Source organism: Larus michahellis, chromosome 8 (assembly GCF_964199755.1).
Source record: "Larus michahellis chromosome 8, bLarMic1.1, whole genome shotgun sequence".
Lineage (NCBI taxonomy): Eukaryota > Metazoa > Chordata > Aves > Charadriiformes > Laridae > Larus > Larus michahellis.
In genome coordinates, this window is record NC_133903.1 from 1014264 (window position 1) to 1026220 (window position 11957).

Here is an 11957-nt window from a genome sequence, read left to right on the forward strand (position 1 = left end):
AGGGACTGAGAAACAGGCAGGTCCCTCTCCCAGGGCAGCAACCTGTAGCCAGCTCCCCGCAGCACCACCTGGACGTGGTGCACGTATCCCACCCGGCGTGCCCTGCTCACATACACACCTAGGCTGTGGCTTTGGATAAGGCAGCACCCTTGGGAGGGACGGCAGGTTTCCATAACGGATACCCTTTCAGTAGGAACCTTCTATTCTTAAGAGAAATACTCTTTTTTGTGAGAGAGAGAGCAAGCCACATGGAGCCTAGCAGCTCCGGATTTCTGGACTGCATCCCTCAGCACAAGAGCTGGTAACCTGTCAAGGACAGTCTTTCAGAATACATATATATTTTTGCAAACTGGACACTAAGCATGTTAACAGAAACCTGGTGTAAATGGGAGGGGTTTGCAATCTGAAGTCAACGTGCTGCTGATCCAGCTCATCGTAGTATCTTGCCCCTGGGGAGGCAGCAGGTTGCAGCTCCTGGCTGACATGAGAGGACAGATAAGGGCCCCGGGGCTTAGGGACCACTTGCTTCTTGCGGACACACGTGCCTCCCCAGGGGATGGGGTTCCTCGCTGTGGGCTTGCTGTTCAAAATACCGGCTTTATCCTCTTTGCCTCCCCTGGTTTACCTCGCTGAACACCAGCTCCTGTCTTTTGAGTCTTTTGACATCAGTGTGAGCTCCGAAAATCTAATTTTGTCTGAACCACACAAGACCATTTAGAAATGGTGCGGCTACAATGATGTGTCAAATCCGTGAATGTTGTCTGGTTTGGGCTTTGAAGGAAAGTACGTATGAAGGCGCGAGGAGGAAGTGTATGAAAATCCCTGACTTGGGTTTAAACAACGATGACTAAGGATTGTCTACACAGGAGTTTCCTGCATGATGAGGTAGGTTTTGAAGTGAAGTGCTTTTCTTAGCTGCCATTTCCATCTGCAGTGTCTGCATCCATCGCACCCCTCCTCCAGGTTTCTGCGGTAGAAGCGCAGCTGAGTTAGCCGGGGACAAGAGACAGAGGGACCTAAGGTGACTACTTGTAATGGAGACTTTGCACAGAGTGTTTAGAAAGCTGGAAATCAAATTCTTGCTTCGAGATCTGTATCATTTGCAGCATTGCAGAAAAATCCCTTTGTTCCTTTGAATGTTAGAACAGAGACTGGGAGAGTTCATCTGCGGTGAGGAGTCAGAGATAGGTGGAACATGCCTTTTATCATATGCCTGGAAATGTTTGGATGCACATATGTCTTTACTGTATGTCTGCAGAGCTTTGTGTGATGGAAGAGCATCTCTGCTTGCCCTGAATTATTGGCAGACCTGTGGTGCTTCCAAATGCCTGAAAAGATACAGCTCACCTGGTATTCCATCAGCCTTTTTTTTATAATGGAGTTGTTCTAAAAGTCTCAACAAGGACAAAGAACTACAAGGGTGCATTGAAGGTAAGTGAAATTCTGGCGGTGATGCAGTCCTGGGTTACTCACTGCATAAAAGCCATCTTGATAAGTAGGAACCGAAGAAGGACACCTTTCAGAAGCAGAGCTAGGATTGTTCCTGGCAGGACCCCTCCGGTTTCGCTGGCTGTCGGCAGCACCCATGGCCTCACGTGCTCTCTGGGCTTCTGAAAACGGCCAGGCACTATGGGCACGGTTTTGTGAGAAAAGCTCGAAATGCTGTGCTGTGTGCATTTTCCTCTTAAGCCACCTGACATAAAGCCACTTGTTTGTTTTCTTGTCGGACTGTCTGTGTGGCAGTCCTCTTTTAGGCTGTGACAGTGAAGCCAGCATTAAATGCTGCATTAAGGCATCAGAGAGATCAGAGAGAGGACAATAGTGTAAACCGTAGTTATCACTGCTTCAGCTTTCAGCACGTTTTGCAGGCCAACTGACCGTAAGGTGTTGAAACGTGGGGAGCCTTGTTTTCCTCCCTCCCCTCGTGGTGTCTCTGACTCCTCCAGAGCACCAAAGCTCATCCTCCTGCAATCCGCGGAGGGAAGCCCAGGTGGTTTCAGTGCAGCTTTCTGGATCCTTGATGCACTCTTGAAGACTTTTTGATGGTGATGTTCTTTCCTCTCAGAGCCAAGGTGATTCCCTCTGTGCCACAATAAAACCACTTAACGATCTTTCTTCCCTTTCTGGGGAAAGGAAGCAATTTTAAAAAATATATAGCCACATATATCTCCAGCATTTCTAGGCTAAAAAATATATCCCATTTAAAATGTTGTGGCTGTGGCTCTGCAGGCTCTCCTACGTCCAAACAATGCAATGTCATGCTCCAAAACTTCATGACTCGTGAGATTCAGTGCTGGGCTGGTAACATATACATTGCATTTTTTGAAAAGTTACAGTGCTGCATATCATTAGAAAGAAAAAATACTTATTTGTCCTCTGATATTGAGCGCTGATTAGTAGCCGTGTCAAATATGAATTAGAAATATTTTAAATTGTGGCACTCACCAGCAAATAAAAGGTGTATTAGATTATTTTAGAATGTTTTTATGGCTCCATGTGAGTAATTCGACAGATGGCACTAAGGCACTTGGTTATAATGCTAAAGGACTATAAAAAAATGGTCTTGCTTAAAATAAGAAAGCAAATTCTCAAAAAATTCTGCAACAGTTTTACAGAAGTGTGGCATGTGCAGCATCGATGAAGAATTGAGCGTGAATCCGTAATGGCACAGTCTGCCTTGAGGCCCCAAGTACAATCTCATGCAAGAAGGAATGCTGTCCCACGGGCAGAGGTGAAACGTTTGCGTTCTGTGGGTCTGTATCCCCCTTGAAGACAGAGGTGAGTACGTAGGTACCGGCTCTGTTCGCGGAGCGTATGAGTTAGTGAAACAGATCCAGCTGCTGTGAAATCATGCTAACTTTGAGGCATAAATTAAGTGGAAATTTTCCAGTTTGTATTTAAAAATGACATACTCAAGAGCTTTGGAACTAAACAAGACCCATCTGTTTTAAAAATTATACAGCACTAAGAACGTGCCCCAGTATACATCGAAATTTGGGATGTTGTATAAGAAACAGCAACTTCTTAGGGTAACAGGAAGATTTCCAAAAAATGATTTAGTGACATTTCTTGAAGTAGTTTCAACATTTCTTGAAGTAGTTGGTTGGATGCACTCATTGCCTAATCTACTGTTTGTAGCGCTGATCATGAACTATTTTCAAGTTTGATTTTCTGATGGAAGTGTTTCATCAGATCTTCCGACTGAACCCTCTTAGCTGGTAGGTCCTGCTCAGCCAGGAGAGGGCTCCCTCTGGCACCAGCCAGCTCATGGCCCGTCTGCTGCGTAACATCCGTCTTTGAAACAAAGATGCTTTGGCTGAGGATGCTTCTGAACTTGATTGGACTTGGTGCTGCTGATTGGGAATATCTGATGATGTTTGAATTTTCTGTCGTTTCCATCAAGTAACAGTTCCTCTTGGGACATACTTGTGAGGGAGCAGTCAGCACAGGTTGACCAAGAGTGAACATGCCTGACCGGTCTGATGGCCTTCAATGGTAAAACAGGAGGATTTGTGGACAAGGGAAGAGCAGTGTGTGTCATTTACCTTGACTTCAGCACGGCTTTCAACAGTCCCCCTGAATACTCTTCTGTCTCGTGTGGGATATTATGTTCTGGACGGACAGACAACTCAATGGATTAAAAAACTGATTGGCTCAGTGATCCTGGTCACACTCAAAGGCGTGTAACAAGTGCAGTGCTCCAGGGTCTGTCCAGTTTATCACCTTTACCAGTGACCTGGAGCAGGTGGTGGAGCATGCTTTTGTCAACTTTGCAGGTGACACCAAATTCTGGGTGCTACCTGTCTGTAGCTTGAGGGCAGACCTTCCATTCAGGGGGACGTTGATAGGCTGAAAGGCCAGCAGGAACCCTGTGAAATTCAATAAGGACAAATACAAAGTCTTGCACCTGGGAAGAAAAAGCCTTGTGACAATAAGGGCTCAGAAGACAGAGCCAGACTCTTCACCGGGGTGTGTGGTGGGAGGATAGGAGACAGCAGGCTGCCCAGAGGGGCTGTGCACTTTCTGTCCTTGGAGGTTTCAAGGACCCAACTGGAGAAAGCTCTGAGCCACCGGGTCTGACCTCAGCTGACGCTCTTTGAGCCGCAGGTTGGACTAGAGACCTCCTGGGCTCCCCATCAGCCTGATTCATCCTCTGACTCCGATCCTCCGAGAGTTTAACATTTTGGGGTAGAATGTTTTTTAGACTTGTGGGTGGTGTAGACCAGTGCTGGCCACAGCGGAGTCGGACCAGCACGTGTTAGCATGGGGTTTGGTATTTCAAGACTCCCAAGAGTCTGGGATGGAAGAGAAGAGAGGTGCAGCCCTGCAAAATGGCAAACCCGCTCAGCTCTCTTTCCTTTCACGTTTCTCTGCTGGCTCAAACGCTGCAACACCTTGCTGTTCATAAACAGCAGAGCAGCGGCCGCGCGTCTGGGGCTTGCAAGGGGACTTGCGTGTGTTCATTGTACCAGGAGACACTATATTGCCTGAATTACTGACAGTAAAGTTGCTGTTGTAGGGAGAGAGGGAAGGGAACAGGAAGGTTGGCTCAAAGCTCGTGTAAGCGATTAGTAGCAAGTAAAGAGGCTGGGAACTGACAGCGCATCAGCGAACGCCCTGAATTCCTTTGTGTGGAGCAGCTCCCTTTGCTCAGAAAGCACAGATGCCCTTGCGCTGGTCCAGCCGAGCCGATGGAGGATGCTACTAATCCAGATGCTCCTCAGCGCTTCTCTGCCAGAGGCTGCTGCCCGTTCCCGCTGCCGGCAGAAGGGGTCTGCAGGAGCCTGGCTCGGGCAGCGACAGCGGGGCTGGAGCCAAGGGGGCAAGTGGCTGGTGGGAGCTGGCTGATGAGAACCGGGAACGCTCCCACGGCTCGCTCAGCGTGGCAGGTCCCACGCAGGGAGAGGGACAAGCACCAGCGAGTGCTGCGGGAGCAGGGCAGCTCTTTGAGGCTGATGGCACCCGGCAGAGCAACTACGTGAAGAAGACAGTGCAGAGGAACTAACGGGCTGTGAATCCACACCCCTCTCCCTGGGCATTAGCCTTCTCACTTGAAGAGGGCGATGAGTTTGCTTTGTGTCACTGCCAGTGAATGACCATACCCACTTTTTCTGAAAACTCTCCGTAATGTTGCACGTAGGCCTTGATTACAGTTGTCTTTCTCAGGAGCACATTTTACAGAAGTACAGATGCTACCCAGAAAATTCCAAACCTATAGAATTGCCTCATACTTTCTTTTTCTGCTTTTTGTTCACGTTGCTATTTCCCTGAAGGTTGCTGTGCCTTCCTCTGTCTCTTTCTGGACAGAGGGTCCCTTTGTAATGTCCTGGTATTGCTGATGTTTTTTTCTTTTTCTTTTCTTTTTTTTTTTTTAATGCTTGCTTTGGAGTAGTTTCTCCTTCCATGACAGTTGATCTCCAGGAATTATTTTGGTTTTACATAATTTGCACATCTGCGATGTGTCTGTGGTGTGAAAACCAGCAGAATGCTGGTTGTTAATAATAACAACCGTATATGCCTTGCTTTCCCATGGCCACTGTGACCCTCCCAAAGTCATTGGCAATTCATCATCCTGTAGCAGCTCAGAATGAGCAGGGCAAAGGGGTGGGTTCCTGCTGGTTTAGCGTGGCGATTAAGCGTCCCCATTGTGTCCTACACCCCAACGAGTCCTTGACACCGGAGGACAGTTTCAGTTTGGCTGCCACTGACCTGTGGCCACCTCTGCGACGGGCACGGCAGGTTTTGAACAGGCTCCATTTGATCCAGACTAAGCTCTCCGGGGACGGGCAGGAGCTGTTGATGATTATTTGTGGCAGACGTTTGCCCGTCCTGTAATGACGCGGGAGAACAGCTCTTTAAATCACAGGACTGTCAGCGGCTGCAAACATCTGCGCTGTGGGATCTGTAATCTCTCCTCTCAGACCTTGACACTGCTGGTTAATCTCTGCTATTTGTGACTATTTTTTTTTTAGGAGTCATGTAAAATCCACTGCAGGAAGGAATCCCTGGGCTTTTCTCATTTGAATGGCGGTGGATATTGCATAAATACGTCTGTGTGTACGTGTGTTTGTATCTCCACACACACACACACACACACACATCAATACACAACCCCAGGGAGCTCCGGTGCAAACGTTACCGTGCGCTCGGCAGAGCCAGAGGGAGGCAACAGGTGGTTCCTGGGACGGAGCTGTGGCCTTGTCGGGTGGTACCGTAATGAAAAGAAGTCGTCCCTCCGAGCCCCGGGCAGCCGTGGCGGTGACGCCCATGGGAGCCCAACGTCTGCCTCAAGGACAACACACCCGGAGAAATGTAATCGTTCCCTATTAAAGTGCTCATTGTTTTGGAACTGAGGACTTTTTTTGCTGATCAAAGAGCTGTCTTTGATTAATCAGTTTTGAAATGAATGAATTTCTGAGTTCTCATTTTTTGCTTTTCTTAGGGGACGTATTTCAAAAGCCTTTTGATCTTTGGTGATAGGTATTTAGTAAAAGGCTTTCACAAAAGCGACCATGGAAGCCTTGTTGTAAAGGGTGACGTATTTAAAGCCCTGATCAGAAAACATTCAGAACCCATGTTCAGCAGTCCATTGACTTCAGTGGGCCTCCGCGCACTCACGGGGCTGCTCTTGTGCAGGATCAACCGTTTTCAAAAGCGAAATCAGGCTCCTGGTCTGGGGGAAAAAAGGGGTAAAACCTACTGCAAAGATCACAAAGTATTTATGTGGCATCTTACGCTAACAGAGTACAGGCAGCACAAATCTTTACAAATAGGCGTCCTGCTGGTACCGATTGAAATGTAGGAGGCAGTTAGTGTCTCTCAATTTTAAGTGTCATTTGATCCCCAGGGAGGCATTTAATGGATGGTATTTCCCTACTGAGAGTCCTGTCTTTTCTTTCTGTACTTCATTAGTAATGGTTGAGGGTCCTCCTGTTCATGAAAAATGCATGCACTGCTTACCTGATTTTCCACATACTGTATTGTGAAATAGGACGTTGTTCCCACAGAGCTAAATGGAATGATTTACCTTTAATTATATGATGTCTTCCTGTCTGCAAGCAGGTTTTCCCCACTACTTATTACCAAGCCAAAGGGAAGGACAGAACAAAATAGAGAAAAGGGAATAAAACCCGATTAAAATAACGGCTCTTTGCAAATCCACTTGCCTCTGAAAGCTTCTCCCCTCCCCATCCAAGCTGCGGGGCCTGGATCGGTCTTAAGGATACTTCAGAATGCAACTGCAATCTGCGGAGAGCCGCCTCTGAGAGATGGATGCCTCACTCCTTCTGTGGAGGTGGACCTGTGATGTGAAACACTCATCTTACCAAGTATGAATAATTTTATCCGTGAGTGAAATCTTGCAGTTGTTTGACAGGGTAGAGCATATTACTGTCCTACTGCTGTTAGAGGGAGAAAAGAATTCATAAGTAAGAACTCCAAATATCACAAGTAGATCTACCTGGAACAATGTCAGACTCAAAACTCAAGCTGTAAGAAACCCCCACGTCTTTCCCGGGTGGCTCGGGGGGGCTGTATTGACCCATCTCTCTCCCCCAGGGCCAGGGGCTGACAGTCGCTTCCTGATAGCGCCTTGTGTAACAGCTCTGCTATTTTCCCTCAGTGTTTTCACCCAAATTTCCTTTCTTATAACCTTGATCAACTCCCCAAGCATACAGATTATTGAACAACAGAAATACCTTCCTTTAATGGCCTAATTCAATATCATAAATCACTTGAACATGCAAATACAGAGCCTCGTGTGTTGCTCGGGTTGGTTGAGAAGCGCAGACCTGCCGTTATGGCACCCGCCGTAACCATGAGGGCCGAGAGACAGCCCTGTGTGTCCCCTGTCACCCGTGAACGTGCTCTGGGTCCGTTGCAAGTGTGAATTGCGAGTGAATTCATTGCAGGTGGAAAAAAACCTGACAGTGGGCTAAGCAATGGGTTTGCGCTAGCCCTGGCTCCGGGGATGCTCGCCCAAGGTGGGTTGATGGTGCCGGGAATGGGGCCGTCCACGGGAGCGGGGCTCCTCGTGCTCCTTGGGCCCTGCCGCCCCCCGGCGCGGCTCCTGCAGGGCTGCTCCTGCCCTGCGCCCGGGCGCGTGGTGGAGCGCTTTGCTGAAGCACGATCAAACCGGCCAGCTTCAATACTGGCTTGTTTTTGTTAAATTGAGCGTGTTGTGTTTTGGTACATGGCTTGGGGTGGTGAAAGAAATCCATTAAACCTGAAGTTAATTAGTATGGGAAGACTGTAATTTATCAAGATCGCATGAATGAAAGTAAGGGCATTGCTATTTAATTAGTGGGTGCATTTGGATTTTTTAGATTATTTTTTCCTTTCTGATACAATGCAAAATATTATAAATACTTTGCATATAATGAAAGAAGAATAGATTAAGGACAGGAACCTGAAGAGACATTAAAAACTTATGGCATAATTTTTTTTTTGCTATTAAGTACATGCTGTTGATCAGATAAGAGAGCTTTTATTGCTGTGGTCTGTTCTCATTTTGTATCTAAATTGAAGCTGAAAAGAAGCTTTAAATGACAGAGTCCTAATTTATATTGCCGGGAAGGGCTGAGTTTATAGAGCCATTAAACCAGAATGTGCCTGTTTGTTGCTGCATCTGCTTCCCTGTTTCCAAGACCGTCCACCGGAGCAATGGGGGCCTCCAGGTGATTTTAAGAAGCGTTGGCGCTCAGCTGTGTGCACGCAGAATCCGTTGTGTACTGTGGACTGCTTTCTTCTTCATTTTCCGTAACTTAAGTCATTGCAGATGGAAACTTCACAGTTACCCTCCTTCACGGAAAGCTCTGTCGCTTCCGTTCCCGGGACCGGGCCCAGTCCCACGGCTGCCACTGGCGCAGCGGCGTCCCTGGCCATCATGTCGGCGGAGCGGGGTGGTGGCCCGTCGAGGCCGTGGGACGCAGAGCCCACGGCTGTCGTGAGTGTGACCGCCTGCCCAGCCTGCCCCCGCGGCCCCTCCATCGCCGCCCAGCCAGCGACCGGGCCTCCCGGCGCGGGCCAGCGTCCCTGTGCGTAGCGATGGACACGGAGCCCTTTCCCGGCCCTGCTTGGGGCGGCGCCCAAAACGCCACGCTTGGGCTGGGAATAATGTGCATCTTTTTCCAACCTGGCTGTGCATTTAGCTTGCATGCCACGGCGAGGCGTGCGGAACAGTGTTCACTGGAAGTCTTCCAGCGGCTCATGGCTGCCGTGGTGGGGCTGTGGAGACATTCCCGAGCCTTGGGAGACACCTGCCGTGCGCTCCACAGACCGCAGCGGGCAGGCCCGGTATCCGCCTCCTGTCTCTAAGAGGCAACCTGAATGCAGCACTTTTCGCTCCACGGACTGTAAAACCAACCAAGATTAGGTAGATAGCCTGCATCGTTCCGTAATCTTTTTAATCTTGAATTTTATGCAGGCATCCACACCTGCCCCGGTGCTCAAGCGAGCTCCATATCTCTGTACGGCTCCGTTTTGCCTCCCGCGAGCGGTGATAATAGCAATTCTCTGCCTCCCGGGGCTCCTGTGAGTAAATGCATTAGGAATTTATTTGGCTGGGGCAGTCGTGGGACCAGAGTGCCCCAGTATAATTTGTATATAGTCGTGTGCTAGTATACTTGTAATACTAGTATAACAACTGGTACAGTATACTGGCGCTCTAGTATAATTTGCTCTTGTAGGTGTGTCGGTTGTGCAGTTGCCACGTTCTGTACCAACTCGGCTCTGTGCTGCAGCTGCTGCCCTTACGCACGCTGCTGTCGGGGTTCCGCACGCTGGCCGTGAGCACACCCGGCTCTGAAAGGTGAGGCCCGAGAAGTTTCTGGAACTTCTGCGTTCCCCATGTTGGTGGCTGCAATTTAAAAATCCACATTTGTAGTGCTCAGTGGGCTGTCAAAGCTGAGATCTGCAGGATTTACACAATTTTGTGACAGCTGCAGGATAGCACTTCAGTTTCCCGGGAAACTGGCACTGGCTCTCCAAAATCAAGGTGAAGTGTTGGCTGATTATCTGATAATAATGCTGAGCATTTAAATATGAAAGTCTTTGCCTTCCTCTTGCTGAAACAATTTCCATTCCGACAGCATCCAGCAAACACAATCGAGGTCTTGCGAATTCAAACTGTTGCCACAGCCTGGGCTGTGTAATCTCTTCCCAGAGACGAAAGACAGAATTCAGCCTTGGCCCGTTCAGAGCCGTATGCTCTGCTGTTACGATAAAGGCCCAATTTGCCCCCACACCTACTGCACAACCTGGTACCGTTGTTTATATGACAAATTACAGAATAACAAACATTCTTTTCCTTTACCGTGTGTTTTTATACTATGCCTTTCCAGAACATTTTTGTCCTTAAATGCATTTCCTCGTAATTAATTCTTATTGCTTAAACTTTTTATCTACTCACACTCTTGCCTGTCACCTGAATTCAATCGCTCTTTGGCTTTGCACTCACTGGACTCTTGTTTTGAATCAGTGAGTTTCATCGTTTTGCTGAACATTCCTTTTTCCAGGTCATTGATTTCTAAGGTTAACAAAATGAATCCTCCTGCTGATCCTTGTTACGTCCCACTAATCTCCCTGCTATATCCTGAACCGCTCAATTACCTTTTGTCTTCAATTTCAGAGGCATTTATTGAACCCACAGATCAGTCTGTTGTGCAGGAAGCAGTTTCATATTGGGTTCAGGAACACGTTCCTGTGAATATTTCTCATACTTACACCTCAATTTGTTAAGGTTGTTTCAATTTTCTTGGTTAATTTGCTTCTTGACATGCCCTTTGAAGTGTATTTTCTCCACTGCTTATTTTTTGCAAGAGATGTCTTTCTTTCTAACCTCTATTCTTTTCCATCTGCTCCTGAATAATATCTTCCACTATTTGGTAGTGTTGACTTTCCGCTTTGCAGCACTTTATCATTTCTACCTTTCTGAATCATTTGACTCCTTTGCCACCCTTTGTTCATTTCAGGAAGGGAATAAGAGCCCATATTCTTCTGAAGGACATCTGCTCTCTTTTCCTCACCAGGAAATTGGGGATTTTCTTAGGCCCGTCTTTCACATCGCTAACTCTGTGTCCCTCTTTTTTTCCCCTGGGGGTTGATATCCACTGTGGCCAGGTTTGGCATGATCCGCCGTCTCTCAGCTCAGAGGCACAAAACCAAAGCAGTGATGTTCGTGGCGTACCAGCCCATGGCACCCTGTGAATCAGCTGGGCGTTAATGGAACACGGGGCAGAACACAGGTCTTACTCCTGGGATACGATCTTCCTCCAACCCAGATGACCCCTGGTTCAGGGACCTGTAACCGAGTCTGCTCTCATCCTTACCGTCCTTGCTAGGAGCGCGCCATGCAGAAGAAAAGGCTTTTTGCACGTTCATTAGTGTGCCAAGGGGTTGTCTTTAGGCGTGTTACAGTAGCCAGGGTCACACGTCTGTCACAAACATAATAAAAGCAGCAGCCCAAACTAAACTTGGGGCTGCAGAGAGCCACTCTGCAGACTGTCCAGGGCCACCGTCACCCTGGGTTGCATTTTTCACATCCAAAATCTGTCATTTCCAGTGCCCAAAGACTGGGTAGCCATTCACAGAGCACACTGACACCCCAGAAGAAGTCAGGTACCTTTGGCAATGGCTCAGATAGTTGGATCTCAGGAATAAGCAATAAAACTGAAGCTCTTGAGAACAATACCTTCTTTGCTAGCCTAAGGAGAGGCACATTTTTAACAGTGACTGACTACGACTGACAGTAAGAGTTTGACACCAGGGCACTGAGAAGGAATGCAAAGGGCACCACTCCTGATCAACAAGCTTGCTTATGAATCCAGTTCCTCTTTAGAAAAAAAGCCAAAAGAAGTTCTGCCTTGGAAAGTACTTTTTGACAAAAACTTGGTTTTACTGGGTCATTTGTTATCTTAAATGATCCTGTTCTATTTTGAATGTTTCAAGTTAATTAACAA